The sequence below is a fragment of the Dipodomys spectabilis genome, unplaced genomic scaffold (genome assembly GCF_019054845.1).
Source record: "Dipodomys spectabilis isolate Male_0828 unplaced genomic scaffold, ASM1905484v1 ptg000008l, whole genome shotgun sequence".
Taxonomy (NCBI): Eukaryota; Metazoa; Chordata; class Mammalia; order Rodentia; family Heteromyidae; genus Dipodomys; species Dipodomys spectabilis.
In genome coordinates, this window is record NW_024870685.1 from 786,504 (window position 1) to 806,901 (window position 20,398).

Below are 20,398 nucleotides of genomic sequence, written 5' to 3' on the forward strand. Positions count from 1 at the left end.
ACCGAGTCTTGGTTCCTGGGTTGTCCCTGATCTGCGAACTGCTTGATGAATTGGTCTTCTCCTTGTCGGTTCTTGCTGGTGTTGTGTAGAATCTGCTTACCTGCCGCGTCTGGCTCGTTCGTCCCCGGACTCTCTGTGATTCAGGTATGGCGGCTGTAGTCATCACCATCACCGCTGCAGCTGCCGAAGCAGCTGCTGGCAACTGCTCAGAGCTGTCTCTTTGCTTGTATTTTCTCTCTTTGGACTAACTCTCTGTCCTGTGAAGGAACACTTGGTGTGATTCTCTGGCTTAGGACTGTTCACTGGAACTCTAAATCCACTTTCTATGTGAGAGCTTGTTTAACCTTTAGCTTCTCCTCAGCCATCTTCCCAGAACTCCCATCTTTTTTAAAAAATAATATTTTGTTTGCTCTATTAATTGATCAGAGGAATGGATTTTGTGGCAAGCTAGGTCACTACACATCTGTCTCTCTCTTTGTCTCTCTCTTTCTTGGTTGTCATAGATAATATGATTGCTCTATAATTATCCTAATTTATTTTGCTTTTATATTTTGGGTTGCAGCATTTCACTTTTTGCTCTGCCATTTCCCAAATCATTTATATAGAAGGCGTTATTTCCTATTTTCTCATTCCTAGAATAAGCTGCACATGAAGACATTACTGGTCCTCATTTTCAGTGTGTACATTTGAATACGGAGGAACATCTTTCCTCTGCTCTCCATCAATTCCCTACTCTCCAGTTACAATAATTTCAAATAGTAAAATTGGAAAAAGAGAAAATAAATCATGGTGAATAAACAGATGCAGAAAATTCACCCAATATTTCTGACCAGTTCAACCAATGTGAGCTATAAGGAAAATACATGGACACCTCATTCCCACTGACACTCAAAGTCTCTGGTTAGGCAATTCTTAGGAATATGAAGAACAAGCTAAAAAAGTAAGGAATGATATCAATTGCAAGAAAAAAAGTGGAGAAGGATCCAAGCAAATTTCTTCATTGGGCTGCCAAAAATATTCGGCTTACTACAGTGCGGAGACTTCTTTCCCAAAAGGCCACTCATGTTAATATTAGGGATGACGATGAGTATACCCCTCCTCATCGAGAAGCCTACAGTGGACACTTAGACATTGCCAGTGAGTTGGTGTCTCAAGCGGGACATGCAATAACTTTAGATGACTGCACACCCCTGCACAGTGCATATACATGGAATAATATCAGAGTGGCTTCTTTCTTACTTCATCATGATACAGATACCAATGCCCAAATTAAAAGCCTCTTGACCCCCTTACAACTTGCTGCTGAGAATTGAGATAGCAAAGATATGCTGGATCCCCTTCTTTGAACCATTATATAAAACTAGGCCTGAAGAACAACCTAGAAGTAACTGCATTTGATATTGCCAAAAGGATAAGTATGTATCACTATCTCTATGATGTTGTGGAATGCTGTACAAATTGTTAACCTAAGTCCTAATGGTCGGGTTAAGTTTCTTAAATTTCAAAAATGCAAGTCCATCTTTTGTGTCCCTACAAAATATTTTCACAATCCAAATAAGAGCAATATCTTTTTTTTTTTTTTTGGTCGGTCATGGGGCTTGAACTCTGGGCCTGGAAGTTGTCATTGTGCTCTTCAGCTCAAGGTGAGTGCTCTACCAATTGAGCCACAGCTCCACTTCCAGTGTTCTAGCGGTTTATTTGAGATAAGCATACCACAGACTTTTCTTCCCAGGCTGGATTTGAACCATGATCCTCAGATCTCAGCCTCCTGTGTAGCTAGGATTATAGGCATGAGCCACCAGTGCCCGACAACACCAATATTTTACTGTAAAAATCCATGGATTCCGCGGAATTTTTCTAAGTGAATTGCCTGCATTGGATGTCAAAATATATTCAATAGTTTTTTGTATACATGTATAATGATTTCTTCAGAGTTTGTGATTTTTTAATCAGAAATAATTTTAACTTACCTGTTGAAATGAGTAGTACAGAAACTAAAATATTTCTGGTGCTTGTCCGAAAAAGTATATTTTAAAATATTCTATATTCTATGTTTGCATAATGTTCATAATTTATTTTATTTTCTCTTAGATATACTTTGTATTCTACATTATTTTATGATATATAGGTTCATTAATATGTCCTTTCCGATTGCATTCCATATAGAATCAGTTTGATTCCTTTTTTTTTCTAGGTCTTAATATTAATTTTCTTTGGGATAAAATGACAATGTTGTCTAATTTGAAAAGTTTTGTAAAGATTATGCTATGTAAATGCCTTTCTGAGGTGAAGATTTAATACACTGATGTCAAACTAAATTTAATTATATGAATTATGTGTATTGTTATACTTATAATTTGGTAATCACCTTTTTAATAACTGTTTTTCATTTCTTGGATCTGAAGAATGAAAAATATGAAATACTTCTCAAATTTTCATATTATCCTTGTGCAAGTGCCATGTTAATCTCTGTATTTTAATTTGAGTATACCTGCTGCTGAAGCATGTAGTATCCTCTAAATTATGTAGTTAATGATGAAATCTTTATACAGGCTTATATCTATGGGTGCCCACTAGTAACAAGGAAACCTTATTTTTCCTAACAATGCTATCGATCTTATTTCCCTAAATTTCTGTGAATAGTGGAAAACATTATATTGATCAATCAATTGCTCACATTTGCAAAATTTTTGTCAATGACTATCAAATCTTTTAATTTGGAATTTGATCGTACTCTCAAATATTTATAGATAGGTCCAAAGGTGATGGCTTTTTCAAATATTTATTTATCCAACTGTGTTAGCTCTGTGGACCTAATGGATTCAAAGTAAGCATTGCTTAAGAGCTACTTCTAAACTTCTTCAGCTGACATTTTCCCAAATGATGTGTTACTGGCATAAATGTATACATGAGCCTTTACCCTTCTTCCATGTGGGAACAGACCAACCAGAATATCTTACCCTGACAGCACAGATTGTCTTACTGGAACAAAACTAATCTTGGTTACAAGGGATCATAGAGAGATGAACAGTTCAAACAAAACTGTTCAGACTAGAAGGTATTTTATCAAAATATAATTGTTTATTATACCTTCCATTTCAAAAGTAGCTGAAGCCAAGAAGGTGAAAAAATGTTGGTATGCATGATTACTTAATGTCCTGGTCTGTCTACCATCCAACCAGGCAGGAACTTACACTACTGCCTTTTAATCACCAAATATTTTCATAGTTGCCGGAGAAGTCCATATGTTTCTCCTCATTATTAGGCATTAAATTGATCATGTTTTAATCACAGTATTTCCTATTGTCTCCATGCTGTAAATCTACAAATGGTAAAGCTTTAGGTCTAACTCTATCAAACACTGAGGTAGAGATAATGGAATAATACTTAAAAACAGATTTGCCATTGATTTAGTAACTACAACAGAACAATGCAAAACGTGTGCCTTTTAATTATAGTATATATAGTTATATATTTTTTAATTATATGTGCTGATTTTATATTTCACACAGTGAAACTTACTAGAATTAGTTGATAATTTGACAAATAAATTGATATTTATTTATTCCAATAAATAGAATTGGAATTAAAATCATTAGGTTTAAAATATATATTAGAATATAAAAAGTGTCTATGCAATATCTTTAGTTTAAATTTGTGATACATTCTGTTCTTGGTCTTCTGAATCCACATGGCAAAAAAAACAATGTTTTCCTCTAATCTATAATGGATTTTACTCTGCTGCTCTGTTTATTGCTTTAACTCGCTTGTCCCAAAATGATTTTCTCCACATTTCTTAAGCATTCCTACTGATAATACCCAAATTTAGCTAAGATGTCTAAAAAACAATATTCTTCTGCAGTACCCATGGGTCCTAGGATCCTAGGTCCCAGTTACCTGCATCATCAGATAACAGGGCCAAGACTTCTCACCCAAGCCCATGCAACATGTCAACACAAAGTAATTGAAGACCCATCTCAATTTCTCATTTCCTATATTTCAGGGCCCCAATTCCTTGAGATGCAAGAATTAGCAGTAAGCAATTGTGAAATGCAAGGCAACTTAAAATGAAGGATGAGATAACAAAATTTGAGAGAAAGTACTGTAAGTCAAATATTCAACTTATAGATGACCAGCCAATACTAGTGAACTAGTTCACAAAGTGTCATAAGTTTATATTTAATACCCCTCTCCTTTGATTAATGAAAGATTTTATTCCAACATAAGTGGGCCAAAAAATAGTTCCTTGAAGGATAGATCCATAATTGGTCTACCAAAGCCCGGAAAACTTGACTTAGAAGTCAAATGTAATTCAGAAAAACATTTGAAGCACTAAGGAGTGCTTCAAAACACTGGGACTTCAGTACAACATGGTTCTGTGGTATAAAAATGTCACTCCCAAACCAATGATAATCTACGTTTAATCTCCTGAAAGTGTATTCCTTTTCAAATAAACTTTGTAAAATCACATTTGCCAAAATAACATTTGACAAGTTGATGATGCTTAGTGACATTACAAGTTTTTCAAGTGTAGGGAGCAAGTTACAATAGAGTAGAATTATTTACACAGCACTAATGCCAAACACGTTCAACCATTCATTAAAGTGTAGAAATAGTACCACCCACAATTTGCGTTTTTCAGTAAGGGCCTTCCAGAAATGTGTTAAATAGATCAGCCTCCTAAATTTCAAACCCAAACGTTAGCTAATAAATTTCATCATTTAATAAGGTACATTTTAAAAAGTCACAAATAGTTGCCTTATCATATGTTATTTTATGTTTTCCCTCTGTCTAACATAGTAAGAAATATAACTTTAAGTCTTGAATATGAGTACTCATCAGAGATATGACAAACATAATATCTATCTTCTATTTCTATCCTATTCCTCTCTAGGTATAAATTTTAATTTTCTTCATTTTCCAAAACTTATAGGTAGTAGAAAATATTATTCCTTGTAAAATAAAAGAATCTCACCATTGTACAAAGCCATTTATAAAAATTTGTAGTTTGTAATACATTCTAAGCCATTTTTAACTTTCTTTTTGACTAAAGATTAATCTTCCAAATGGATGAGAATAAAATCATGTTTAGGTGCTTCATGTCTGCATTCTTGCAAATTGTTGCTGCAGATGAATCAATTATGGAAATATAAGCTGACATCACTTTAAGAATATGCAGGATTGAAAGTCGATGGATTGTATATAAACCTTTAAAAGTATTAATAGACAGTTTAACAGAATGACTATCTGGAAGTTGAAAGCAGAGAGGAATTATAGTAAAGACATAGAATGAATGAAAAATGAACAAAGGCCAGAGGAATTATAGTAAAGATATAGAATGAATGAAAAATGAACAAGGGGCAAGTACAGCTAGAATACTCAATGGACACATATGATAAAGGAAGTAGTAAATTGAAAATAAATCTTGGAGAAAGGGTTGGTTGAGAATGATGGAAGGAGTGACTCCGATCTCGGAGCATTGGACAATTAGATAGATATATTTAATTGTAAAACAATTGCACAACCTTTAAAATTCAGTTCAAAAACACAAGAAACAAAAAACACTCAAAAATCACAACCAAACAGCAATCTCCAGAGAGTATGAATATGACGTCTCAAAATTTTAATCAGTTAATGAAGGGCAGTCTTGGGAAAAGCAAACAAAGCTGTTCAAAGAGGGAAGTTTGGGATAGGGGAGAATTTTGAACAGAATTAAATAGATTATCTAAGGTTATAAATCACCTACATCTGCTGCAAATAGTATATTTCTTCTACGAGTTTTCTGTCTGAACTGGATAATCCAGTCCTGAGACACACTTGGTAATTTGTGAGGATAGAATGGAAGAAACAAGATCAAGAACCCATTACTCCACTGGAGAGAAAACAATATTCTTTATTTTCTCTAATCTCTCTTCACTACTCTTTCTTCATACTTTTAAGTCAATTGATTTTGAATTATATTTTTCCTTCTTTCTTCTGGCAAAGTAATTCATTAAGTATTATTTGCCATTTTCTTCTTTCATGCTGTTTAATTGGCCAAGTGAGTCCATTAAACTTCGCTCTTGCATTTGGTTGCCATGAAACAACATCTATGTTAATGAGGAGAAATCTAATGTATAACTTTGTCTCCAGAAAACAGTCCAAGAAGCTCTGATCACAAATATTTGGCTATATTTTTTTCTTTTACCTTGAAAGACTTCTTGTGTCTAAAGTGCCCACAAAAATAAGTACTCCATCACTTGTTGGTTCAATCAGAATTGTCTAAACTCAACGATATATTTTGCTAACAAGATGCGTATAGGAAACAAAAAATTATTGCACTTTTATCCTCTCTCTTAAGATTCTCCTTAGATAACACATCAGGAACAGTGAAGTTACTATATGCAAAATTATTTCAATTGATTATTTTTCTCTTGGTCTTGCATTTCTTCATCAAGATGTATGGAGGAGAATAGAGTTAAATCACCCATACCTTGGAAGACAGTGTCTGTTACAAAAGGACAATACTTCTATGTCCTACTTCTATGTCCTCCTCTTAGCTCTTGCCGTAGTTCCAATTAATCACAGCTTCTTGGCTTCATGTCTAGTGAACCTGAAGGACTATACGGGCTCCACCACTACTACATCTTCATTATTTCTCTTTTAAAACTCTTTAATTGCCTCTTTTGGGTTTAGAATTTATTTTCATGTTTTCATTCAATCAGTTCTGCATTGTAATGAGCCAAATGGGCTCTGTAAACTCACTTTAGGGAGTAAAAATACTAACACAATTTATAACAAAAAGTTTTGGCCTCCCTTCACTGCTAAAGACAGTACGCTTAGCTAAGTCTTCTAAGAAAACTTTTTAATTAAACTTTTCCATTTGCTCAATTCTTTTCTGAACTTTTTGGCATATGTAAGAACAGAAGTCTTCACTATCTCATATGAATAAGGATATTATTTTTTGTGAGCCACTTAGAAATGTGAAATCATTTGTTTGAAGTATCCAATCAGATTTTTTTCTGTGTTTCACTGCTTCACATCCAAAGACATTGTGGAAAGTGTTAAAAAAAAATGTGTAATCCCAACAACTTCTTTCATTGTAAAGGGCACTTTCTCCCTAAATATTTTGACTCAAATTATCTTTTTCAGAGAATTACTGTTTGGTAATTAAAGGTATATTCACAAATTTTGATGCCTTATTTTTTTTTAAGAACTTTGAATTTAAATTCCAATACAACCTTGTTTCAAACAGTGAAATTATAGTTCCTGGGTAAGGACAATTCCAAGAGAACCTACAGGATTTACAGCAAGGTTTCTCAGGTTTCTTTGTTTAGTGTGAAAAAGAGCCATCTTCATCCACATTGCTCCCTCTCTACTGTCTCCTTGGATTTCTTTGCATGAAAGCCTATTATTCCAGGCAATTTCAAATTTTCTTCATAGGCTAAGTTGTTAAAATTTTGAACAATTAAAATTTACCTGTCATAACTTTAAAATTCTTGAAAATCCTTTATCAGAACCGCGAATTCACTGATCTTAATTCCACCTTTACCATCAAAAAGTTAACATGCTGTTTTCATGATATAGTATCCATGCAGCTATTATTTTCCAGTGGGTTTGTTATGCGTGTATATATCCATATTAGCTGATGCTAAGTAAAATGAATTCCAAGATATGGAACAAGATTTTTTTTATTTGTGGTTGTTGTTTTTGATGAACTATATGATTTCAGTTTTCTTTGGGTTTTTCCCCTATGGTTATCCCTGCCGTATATCATTTTGTATTGTAAATACATTTAACTTCATTAGCGAAGGGAAGGGGAAAAGCATAATGTTGAGACAAAGGACAAAAGAGAAACCAATGAAGTAGCAATACTCACAAGACAATATGTTGGAAATGTACATTACAACTTGTGAAAGGATGAACGAAAATGAGAGAGGGTTAACAAGTTTGAAACGTTATAATTTATACCTTACAATTACTGTAACATCACTGTACATCACTTTGATAATAAAATTGAAAAAATAAGCTGCATAAAATATACTTTCAGTGTATTGGCACAGTAAATAATATTCTTTATGTGGTAATATTTTAAAAATCAATACTATTTGGCATCTAATTTGAATTAATTACCCCTTCTTTATTAGAGGGTAATCAACTTGAATGTTATCCAACTAGACAATATTTTCACAATATACTTGCCAAATTTTTCAAAAAAGTATAATTTTAGTACTTTATCATTCTAAAACAGAAAACAGTTTAATGCTATGGAAACCCATAACTTTTTAAAGTATGTTGTTTAGAGGACAGAATATATGTGTTCTTCAAAATTCTTATGACTAATAACTACTCATTTTTAAATTCTCAACATTCCTGAGAGATTCAAAACAGTACCTGTTTGCATGTTATGTAATTCTGCAATAGATGCAGTTTCCAATGGGGTGTTACAGATTGAGAAGTCAACAGAAAAATAGCCAAATTCTGGTAGAGGATAAAACTATGAAGCGTGTAATAATTAATTCTTCAAGAGTAAGCCATTGTTTATCAGAGTAAGCTATTATTTCTATGACCATCAATCTCAAGATTTATGCCATAAAATAATCCTAGCCCAACAGTTTCCAACTTGTAAAGGGCACCTAAAATTCCTTAATTCACATCATGAATACTACACCTCTGCTAATGAGACACCCTCCTTGTTCTGAAAAGAACACCTCAATAAACTGAGCTGCATCATTTTTCCTCCACTGGTATTCTTGAGATCAGAAAACTTGCAAATATTATTTATATTTATACTTTTTTAACTATCATAGATATTCAGGATGCTAAGATAGGAAAATTATGGTTCAAAGCCCACCCAGACAGAAAGGTTTCTTAGAATACTATCTCCAAAAACTTCTCCACAAAAGCCAGACTCAAGTGGCACTGAGGTTGAAGTGGTAGGACACGAGACTTGATCATAAACAGGCTCAGAGACACTGTCCAGGCCAAGAGTTCAAGCTCTAGGACGAACCAATAAAACAAAAACAAAACTGAAAAAAACCCAAACCTAGCATTTTTCTATATGTATACAGAGACACGTAAATAAGGAAATTGCTTCCTGTGTTACACATCGGTAGAAGAAAGTAGATGTCACACAATTACTCTCTTCATACTATATTAAACCAAACCCTTAAAAAATTGGTTTTTCTAAATGTATAAATTAATGTCACCCATTTTTTTGGCAACTCTGTCTAGATTATTCACATTTACATGGTATATATGAAACTGTGGGAATTATCTATTAACTACGTTCTAATTATAACACTCTTGAAAGAATATCTAGGCAAATAGAATGCCAGAATCATTTGTGAATTTTTCAATTAATCCCTCTACTTAAAAAGAATTTTGTAGTATCCTATAGAATATGAAATTACAAACAAAACCAAAAAATATATTTTAAATGTAAATTCTAATTTACAAAGTCTTCAAAGTCCTACATTAGACGAACTTTGCTATTTCTCCAGACTTAAGCTTTGTAATCCTTCAACATTTATTTGGAATCCAACAGAATGAGGCTTACTTATTTTTCCAAATTTTTGGGTGGGAATCATGAACTATTTTGTATCTAGGAATGTTCTGTAATGATGAGAGCATTTAAAACTCAAGTGAGGATACATATGAGTTGCATTCAATAGGAAACTTGACTTCTCAAAACAACGACAAAATTAACCCAAACTTCTGTGTATTCCTTTCTTGTTGTTTGGTTTGTTTTACTGAGACAAAATTATTCTACTTGGTCCAGGGAAGTTATCGTTATGTAATTCCACTCTCTAACCTCCTGTCTGAGTGCTAGAATTCCAGGCTTGGAGCACATTGCCCTGCCATAGTTTTTTATTTAATCTAGAAGCAGACTAGCAATTCTGAACTTCTATGATCTTATCCACTAGACTGACTGCTCAGACTGTTCATATACTATTTTCAATGATGTTTTAACATTTGACACAGAATATGAACATTTTCAGACGCACCTGCAGGGTTCCCTGATTCATTCCACCATGGATCCTAAACCATTAATAATGATTGCTTGACTCTCTTACTATCTCTGGTCACTACTTATGTAATATTCTCAATTTTTGGGGGAAAGTTCACTTGAAGGCTTTCTAATATTAAAAATTAACACTTGATTCTAGTCTTACTCAGGACCTATTTTCTATTGTTTTCTAAGTTTTCTACATATTCTGAGAGTTATTTCATTTGTGTATTTTTGTGTGCACCTATAAGTGCCTCTGTGTGTATGTGTATGTCTGTATGTATGTAAGCAAAAATCTAAAGCTGTTATTCAGCAATCTTGCTCTTGACTGGTATTCCAGGTTTTGGCTGGTTAACTATAGGTAGTGTCTCAAAGCCTATAATGTACAAGCTGATTGCAATTTGAACTTCCCTGACTCCTTTAGATTCTTAGGTTTTATTTTTCCAGGAGTATCAACTTTTAAACTTCAAACACTTTTGTGAGTGTAAAGTCTAAGCTGTAGCTCATATTTTTAACTCAAGAATTCATATAAAGATAGATGAACATATATATTACATATCCTGAGGGTACACTGTTAGAAATGTGATCATAAACCAAGTTGTTTTGAGATCTGAGGATTGGGGTTTAAAGCCATCACGGGTAGGAAAGTCCCGGAGGCTCTTTTCTCCAATAATTACCAGAAAAATGGAAGTGGCACTGTGGCTCAAGTGGAAGAGCACTAGCCTTGGGCTACATTTCAGAGGGACAGCGCCCTTTCCCATATTTCAAGTGCCACGAACAACAAATATATATATATATATATATATATATATATATATATATATATATATATATATATATATATATATATATATATAAGAAAAGGAAAGAAAAAGAAATGTGATCTTAGCCACCAGGTTCATATTGCTAGTATAATTCCTGTTCACTCAAGATGGACTCTTTTTTTCCAGTTAAGTCTATTCTCCTATATCTGACTTGCATTGGAAACAGAATCATTCTTCCATTCTCCTTTTTGCACATTTACATGATTAGCAAGCGTGATTTAGACAGAGAGTGGCCTCATGCTTCATGTTCCACTTAGCAGTAATGCTTTCTCTATATCACTCCCATTAATCTACATACTGGACTTGGCTTTATTGTTTCAATGTTTTCTTATTTGTAGAGTCTTCTATATTGTATTGAACACTTATACATAAACACAGAACTTCTTTTTCTCCTATAATTGCTATTGTTTCTGTTACTGTTAACTCATGTACACTTGGGAAATTAATGCACAGCACACAGACTCACAAAAAATGATCTGAGAACCTTCTTCCCTTTTAAAATTCACCTTAATTTACAGAGCACATAAGAAGTTTGAACAAAATGTTCTCATGGATAATGTATTTATAAGCAATTTAAATTTCATTTCTCTTTACTAAGTTGTCTCTGAAACACCTGTTACCTCATGTCCAAAAGTGTCCTTGTGGTATTTCAGTGAAGCCAGAAAGCATTCATTTTTTTCTGGAGCAGCACCATAGATTGTTAGTGGAAGTAAGTGGAAGCAACTGTTACTGGATGTGGAAACCGATCCCAGGAGAGGAATTGAACATAGAGAAATGGCAAAGTTCAAGTTAACTATTGCTTTCCTTTTTACTGTACAAGAAAAGAATCCAAGGCTGGAAGGAAAATCTGTCCCTGACTTTTTTGAGTGTGTCCTTTACTCATATAAAACTTGTCTGTAAACTTGCCTAGGTTGGCTTTGAACTAAGACAGTAAGAAATCTCAGTGACATTAACTGGATGAACTTCTCTTTTGAACCATGAAATATTAGATGAAGTTTATTATAAAGCTACTACTTGACAATTTTTAACGAGAGAATATGTTTAGCAAAGAATCCACAACAAATAACTCAGCAAAAGTAGGTGCACTACTAAATCATTTGGGAAGATTACTATTGAATTCATCATTCCTTTGGGGGAAATTTAAAGCCATATTTGCAATTTTTGTTGGTTGGGAGGATTGAACATTGATCCTGGGCAATGTCTCTCAGTTCTTCAGTACAACATGAGCACTCTACAACTTTAGCTCCAGCACCACTTCCGGATTTCTGGGGTTAATTGAAGATAATTGTTTCATGGACTTTCCTGACCAGGCTGGCTTTGAACCACAATCCTCTGGTCTCAACCTCCTGAGTAGCTAGGATAAGAGGAATGAGCCACCAGCACCTGGCTCATATTTGCATTTATGTGCACTTAATGTCACTATGTAGACAAAGAATGGAAATCTGAACCAAATGATGTGACATTGAAGCTTTTCAGAATTGAGGTAGCAATAAATATATCCTCCTTTCCCATTTTGTTACATTAATGACTCATGAGCTATGGGACTCTTACACTAGCATCCTTTCATCTTTATCGGTGTATTTAGTATAAGAAAATGTTCATAGAGAAATATAGAAAGACAGATTTTTAGAAAGCAAAGGAGATCAGGTATTAAAGAACAGCATAGAAGGAGATACATTTATCACACAGAGATTAAGAACTAGCCTAGGAGATTTTGAATGCTAAAGGCAATGATGAATAAGCCTAGTTGATAGCTAGTTCTTCAATAACCAAAAATGGTTCCCTAGAAAAGTTTCTGCTATACCTTAGTTACTATCATTTTTCTTTCCATCTGGAATTATTCCTTCTCTTCTGTCACAACTGTTAATTAACCTCTGCCCTTTTGGTGCGATGACTTGCCAAAATAGTTTCCAAATCTCACTCAGACTACCCTTCTCATTGTGATTAGCAGTGACCACACTCAAAAGCTTGGAATCTTTGAATTTCCAGAATTAATCTTCACCTGACTTCTAAGCAATTTCCTGGCATCAATTGCCATGACCTGATGAACAAAATATTTTTTTTCAACACAGTATCCTAACACAGGTAAAGTACATGAATTAGGGGCTATTGTCAGGTATCAGTATGGAAGGAGCAATTATATATTCCAAATATGGGTTCTTTATTTTGCATTTACTAACTAAATGTTCATTGTTGTTGTTGCTGCTGTTGTTTTGGCAGTCCTGCGGCTGAAACTCAGCGCTTGGGAATTATTCCTCAGCTTTTTTTTTTTTTTCTCAAAGCTAACCCTCCACCATTTGAGGCACAGGACCACTTCCAGTGTTTCCTTTTCAATTTATGTGGTACTTAGGAATTGAACCCAGGGTTTCATGCATGCTAGGCAATCACCATACCATGAAGCCACATTCCCAGAACCCTAAATGACATTATAGGACACTGGTCGATAATAATTAATACTTTATGAAGCATTTAATCAATCACATTAAATGGAGGCCAAATGAAATACGTATGAATTGGGCATCACGTAGCATGGAGATGCCATTTATTTTTCTGCCAGGACTGGGATTTGAACTCATGGTCTAGGTAACCCTGCTGTTTCACTGTGTGGGAAGGGGAAGCTTGCCTCCTTGAATTCAAGAAATTCAAGTCTGTTCCTTTGGCCTGAAATCGATGCCCACCACTAGAAAACATCCTATTTGTGTACATTTTAAATATATGATTTATATTTATATACATATGTTGATTCCATATTGCATTCAGTGTAGTTATTTATTTTATTTTTTGTTTTATTCATGTATTGACTACACATTTTATTGACTATTATGACACATAGAACAGTGATTACATTGATTACATAGGATATAGGTTTGCATATGCATTGCACATCCTTCCTGACACCCAGGACATTCACAGAAAAGGAAAATATGTGTCACCATCAGCTTCTTACTACATGATTCATTTTTTGGGAATGCTGGCATCTGAACTCACAGCCTACAAGGCCCAATTCATGAATGGGTGAGTGTCAGCCAGCCATCCTGTGGCAAATTGAGTTGATAGGCATTTCCTAGTACCTAAGATTGAGACCCAGAGGTTGACAAAATGAGAACAGATTAACATTCAGATGGTAGTACACTAATAAACATATATATTTATAGAGTGCCAGAGATGTCTATACATTATTCAGTTATATAGACTACATTCCTACCAATTCTTGGGTATTTATGCTACATGTAATGAATGTTACTGTTTTCATTCTTAGCAAACTATTAAGTAAATCAATCAATATCCTGAAATTATTGCATTCTGTAAGTAATAGTATTCTTTTAATCTTCATAAATATTAAATAAAATCAACCTCCTGAAATGATGCTGTCTAATTTTATAAGAGCCTCATTCACCATCAGCTCATTCAACTGTGACATTGATAATATTACCTTGTTATACCCATGGATGGGAACAAGTTTCTTAGTATCTCCTGCCATTGATTGGTGTCTGGACTGGGATTCGAAGTCGGGGCCTACATTGTCATGTGGACCTATAACTTCCTCAATAGTCTGACAACCTTCAGCAATAGAAGGTGAAGTACCCTTTGCAACAGTGTCATTCAGACCCAGGAGGGTCACCGTGCAAAGGAAGAAAACATAAAAAGGCCATCTCGCTGCACTTTTTTCTGTACATTTTTGCCACACAAGGCCTAGGGGTTTAGGATCCCAGGATTTACTGTGGGTCCAATGGCTGCACCCCAGCATAGGTTGATCGAAGCTGAGGCAGAGTTACCAGAACCTGAGTTCAAGCCCCATGCTGAGCAAAAAATAATTAAATGAGGTTAGCTCCCTTGCTTGCAATTCACCCCGTTAATTCTGCCACGCTTTGGATTTGAACTCAGAGTCTGGAAAAATCTGCAGCACTGTGGAAGAAGGGGAAGCTCACCGTATTTGAAGATAAGAAAGTCAGGCCTGAACTGTAAGCCAAAATTCAAGCCCTAGCCTAGGAAAACATACTATTTATATACATTTTAAATACAGGATTTGTAGTTACCTATAGATGTTCAGATGTTTGGTGTGGTTGTTCCTTGTAGTTTTTGTTTTATTCATTTAGTTACGGTTGATTTTACTATGATGACACCCATTCCCTTTATTACATTGATGACAACCTATCACATGGAATCTAAATTTGTAGACGTGTTCTCCATCATGCCTGACACCCAGGACTCTCAGAGAAAAGGAAAAAAGTTTCACACTTGGTTTCTTACTGCATGATCCAATTGTTAGTAATGTTGGGATCTGAATTCAGGGCCTAGCATGACTAATTGGTGAATAGTTCAAGGTGACCACACTAGCCTGTGAGCAACAAAGGAGTTAGGCCATTCCCAGGATCTGACATTGATCCCCAGGGTGGGCCACGATAGTCATAAATTAATAATTAAAACATAGGATCAATATTTACATATATGTGTGGACAGCATCTTGCCTTTGGAGTACTTTTCCTCCTTAATTTCTGTCTTATGTAAGTATTGTGTATTTTACTGAGTAAGATAACAGATATAACAGTGCTTAAATGGAAGATAACATATTGCCCTGGCTATAGGGTTTCCTATGCATTCTCCATCCAAGCTGAGACCCAGGACTCTCACAGGACATGAAATTGGTGAATTGATGGGCTTCTCACATCAGGATTCATCTTTTGGCAGTTTGGGATTTGAACTCAGAGCCTATCAGGATCAATTGGGGAAAGGGTAAATGTGAGGACACCAGCCTGTGAGCACCGAAGGAGACAGGCCATTCTCAGGACCTGACGTCGAGTCCCAGGGAATTCCAGGCAGTCATAAATTCATAATTCAAATATAGGGTCCATATTTATATACATGTGTGGAAAGCATCTTGCATTTCGTGCACTTCTCCTTAATTTGTGTCTAATTCATGGAGTTATTGTGTATTTTACCTAGTATGGTCACAGGAATAACTGTGCTGACATGGATGACAACCTGTTCCCATAGTTATAGGGTAGCCTATGCATTCTACATCCTAGTGGAAGCCCGGGACTTTCACAAGAGAGGAAAACATGTTCAACGACTGGCTTCTGACAACCTAATGAAACTTTTGTCAGTGCTGGGATTTGAACTCAGGTCTGGGTAGCTCTGTTGCACTTTGGGGGAAGGGAAATCTTACCGTCCTTGAAGACTAGAATGTCAGGCCTGGTCCAGGGCCTGATTTGAAACCCCAGCACTGGGCAAAATAACAAGCCCGCCTTGTTATTTTTTGTATTTTTTGGTCCGGTTGTGGGGCCTGAACTCTGGGCCTGAGCACTGTCCCTCAGCTCTTCAGCTCCAGGCTAGCGCTCTACCACTTGAGCCACAGCTCCACTTCTGGCTTTTTTCTTTTTGCTTATGTGGTGCTGAGGAATCGAACCCAGGGCCTCAGGCATGCAAGGCAAGCACTCTACCACTGAGCCCCCTTCCCAGCCCGCCTTTTTAAAACATAGGATCTCTCTTTACCTACAAGTGTGGTATGCATCTTGCATTCAGTGTAGTTATTCTTTTTATTTTTTGTCTTATTCATGTATGTATTGTGTATTTTATTGAGTATTGTGATAGGTATAAATATGCTGACATGGATAACAACCCATTCGAATGGCTATAGAGTTGTTTATATAGAATTCTCCATCCTCGCTGAGACCCAGGACTTTCATTGGACGGAAAAACAGGTGGATCGATTTGCTTCTCAAATCAAGGTAAATCATTTGGCAGTGTTGGGATTTGAACTCAAGGCCTAGCAGGCCCAATTGGTGAATGGGTCACGGTGAACACACCAGCCTGTGAGGCACTAAGGAGGTAGGCCATTCCCAGGACCTGAGATGAAGCCCTGGTGGGGGCCAATATAGTCATAAATTCATCATTTAAACGGAGGATCTATATTTCCATACATGGATGGGCAGCATCTTGCATTCAGTGTAGTCATTCTTTTATTTTGTGTCTTATTCATTGATGTATTGTGTATTTTCTTGAGTATAGGATGACAGATATAACTGTGGTGACCTGGATGACAACCTATTCCCATGAGTATAGAGTTGTCTATGCATTCTCCATCCTAGCTAAGACCTAGGACTTGCACAGCACAGGAAATATGGTGGAATGACTGACTTCTCACCTGAGGGTGAATTTTGGCAGTGCTGTGATTTGAACTTTGGGCCTAGGAGGCCCAACTTCCCAATGGGTCCATGTGATCACACCAGACTTTGAGCCACTAAAGAAATGGTCGTTTCCTAGGAACAGAGGTCGAGCACCAGGGGGGGCCACAATTGTCCGGAATGCATCATTTAAACATGGAATGAATATTCAAATCCGTGTGTGGACTGCATTGTGCATTTAGTGTAGTTATTCTATTTTGTATGCTATTCATGGATGTATTGTGTATTTTCTTCAGTATATGATGACAGGTATAACTGGGCTCACATGATAATAACCTATTCCCATGGCCACAGGGTGGCCCATGCATTCTTCATCCTAGCTGAGACCCAGGACTTGCACAGGAAAGGAAAACAGGTGCAACAATTGGCTTCTGACATTAGCATGAATCTTTTGGCACTGCTGGGATCTGAACTCGGGGACCAGCAGACCCAATTGACGAATGGGTCCATGTGAGCACACCAGCCTGTGAGCCACTAAGGAGTAATGCCGTTCTCAGGACCTGAAATGGACCCCCAGGTGAGGGTGTGGGGGGAGGGCACACAGTAGTCATCCATTCATAAAGTGAAGGTAGTATGCAAATAAGTACACATTTGTATAGAGTAGGAGAGACCATAACTTGTGATGGAATCCAATCTACCATGTGTCTACTGATTCTTGGATCTTTCCAGATGCCTTTATTTCATGACTGATGATTATTGTCATGCTTAATCAACACTGCTTTACAAATAAGAGATACTCCATGAGTCTTGCCTATCATTTCCTAGTCACATCATGCATGAACTACTTATTCAATGAGATTGATCGCATTCCATGACTTTATCTGGTCCAGAAACCAGTATCTCAGGATTTCCCACCATTGCTTTCTCATAGGGTTGGGCTGAATTCAAGCCTCAGGCATGGAAAACATACTCCTTATATACATTTTAAAGATAGGATTTCTACTTCCATACAGATGTTCAGTCCATATCACATTTAGTGTGGTTATTCATTTTATTTCGTTTTTTATTCATTTATTTACGATTTATTTCATTGACTTTCATGACACCTATAACATTTATTACATTGTTTACAATCATATCACATACCATCTAGATTTGTAGATGTGTTCTCAGTCATGCCTGACACCCTGGACTCACCCAGAAAAGGAAAACATATGTCACACTCGGCTTCTCTCTCAAAGATTAAATTTTTGGCAGTGCTGGGATCTGAACTCAGGGCCTAGGAGGCCCAATTCATGATTGGATGAGTGTGAGCACAGAAGCCTCTAGCCAATGAAGCTGTCAAGTGGTTCCCAGGCACTGAGATCAAGCCCCAAGTTTGGCCAAAACAGCAATACATGGATAGGCAGAGGGTAGTATACAAATAAATATATATTGTTAAAGAGTTCCAGAGCTGTCTATCTATGACTGAATGACATCTACTACGTTCCTACCAACACTTAGGTGTTTATTATAACTCCATTGAAACAATATTATTCTTTTCATGCTTAATAAACTATTAATTAAGGTCAATCAGCATCCTAGGATTATTGCATCCAATTTTAGACTAGACAAATGCATGGACTACTCTTTCAATCTGTATTCTTATGCATAGGAATGATTCTCTTGTGATCTCTTGCCATTGGGCCATTGGTAAGTGTAAGGATTAGGATTTGAACCCATGGCCTATTTTGACATGTTGGCTTATGGCTTCCCTGATAGCCTGCCAGCCATCTGCAATGGTAGGCCAGGTCCACTTTGAAACCATGTCATTCAGACACAGGATGTTCACCATGCAAAAAAAATCTTGTAAAACCCTGAACCCTCTACAGCTCCCCACTTTTTGTGCTGTTCTGCTTTTTTTTCTTCTGGCAGGCCCTCTGGGACTAGGGTTCCAGAATCAGCTTTGGGTCCCGAGGCTGCACCCTATCCTAGGGAGAGTGAAGCTGAATCAGAGTTGCCATGACCTGAGTTCAATCCCCGTGTTTGGAAAAATTAATTAACGAATTAATTCATTAACTAACTAACTAACTAACTAAATTGAAATAATAAAGCTCCTTGGTTTGGAATTTCTGCCAGTTTTCTTTCCTAACCTGGGATTTGAACTCAGAGTCTTGATGAATCCGTAGCAATGTGATGGAAGGCGCAGAGTTGCCATTACTTGAGTTGAAACCCCATGCCAAGCCAAAAATAAATAATTAAGTCACTGTCCTCAGCAGGGAAGTTAATTGTAAAGATGCGAGGGAAGGGATGGTAGGGAAAAAACAAAGGAGTAGGCAACAATGCTCAATAGGAAATGTATTCATTACTTTGTTCATGTAACCGTGACCCCTCTGTACAACATTTTTACAGTAAAAAATGTACAAAAAATTATGTAGTGCTCAAGAAGAACTTTGGGGGTAAGGGATAGATGTCTGAATAGCTGTACAAAATTCTATACTGATTTTTTTCAGTGTTCAGTATGGAACTAAATAAACATAACTGTTTCTGTTACAAATGTTAAGTAACTGTCCTGGAACTGGGGCCAGTATTTCTGCCATTGCTGGGATTTGAGCTCACTGTCCAAGTAACTCTTTTGCACCTTGGGAGAAGGCTAAGCTCCTTGTCCTTGAGGAAAAGATTTTCAAGCTAGAGTTCCCAGGGCCTGACTTAAGGCCCTGCAATACAAAAAATATTTGTATATATGTGTAATATAAGATATATAGGTACATATGTATGTTTATTTCATATTATGATTATTATTATTGATTTTGTATTTAATTTTTCTTTTATTTATTTAGTATTATTATACACACAATATTTATGTTGTGTACTTATAGTATAAAATTATACACAATAATTCAGTACATTGAATCATTTTCATTAATACTTTATTAAATGTTGAAACATGATACATAATTAAATGGAGGCATTTGTCAAGTCATCACATGGTTAGAGTCTGTCCCTAGTATGAGCTTTGTCTTATTTATCTTTGGACAACTTCCTATAGAGATTTGTTTAAATGATTTATACTCAGAAGCTTTTTCTTGTGGATAGGCAAGTTGAGGGATAAAATCGTAAGTTTGTGGCTGGGAATGTGGCTTAGTGGTAGAGAGCTTGCTTAGCATGCTTGAATGCCAGGGTTTGAATCCTCAGTGCCACATACTCAGAAAAGCCAGAAGCTGTGATGTGGTTCAAGTGCTAGAGTGGTAGCATTGAGAAAAAGAAGCTCAAAGGCAGTACCCAGGCCCTAATTTCAAGCCCCAGGTCTGGCAAAAACAATACGCCAGATTCCAGTGCCTCTGGAAACCTACTTTCTCAGGAGGCTGAGATCTTAAGATTGCAGTTTGAAGACAGCCTAAAGAAGGAAAGCCAGTTAGACTCTTACCTCCAATGAACCATCAAAAAACCCCATGTGGCACGGTGGGTCAAGGGGTAGAGTG

At 36.2% G+C, this 20,398-nt stretch overlaps 1 pseudogene; it reads right to left on the bottom strand.

The window, feature by feature from the left end:
* Positions 1–2,409: 2,409 nt before the first annotated feature.
* LOC122124826 lies at positions 2,410–2,506 on the bottom strand (annotated as a pseudogene).
* Between the last annotated feature and the right edge of the window lie 17,892 nt (positions 2,507–20,398).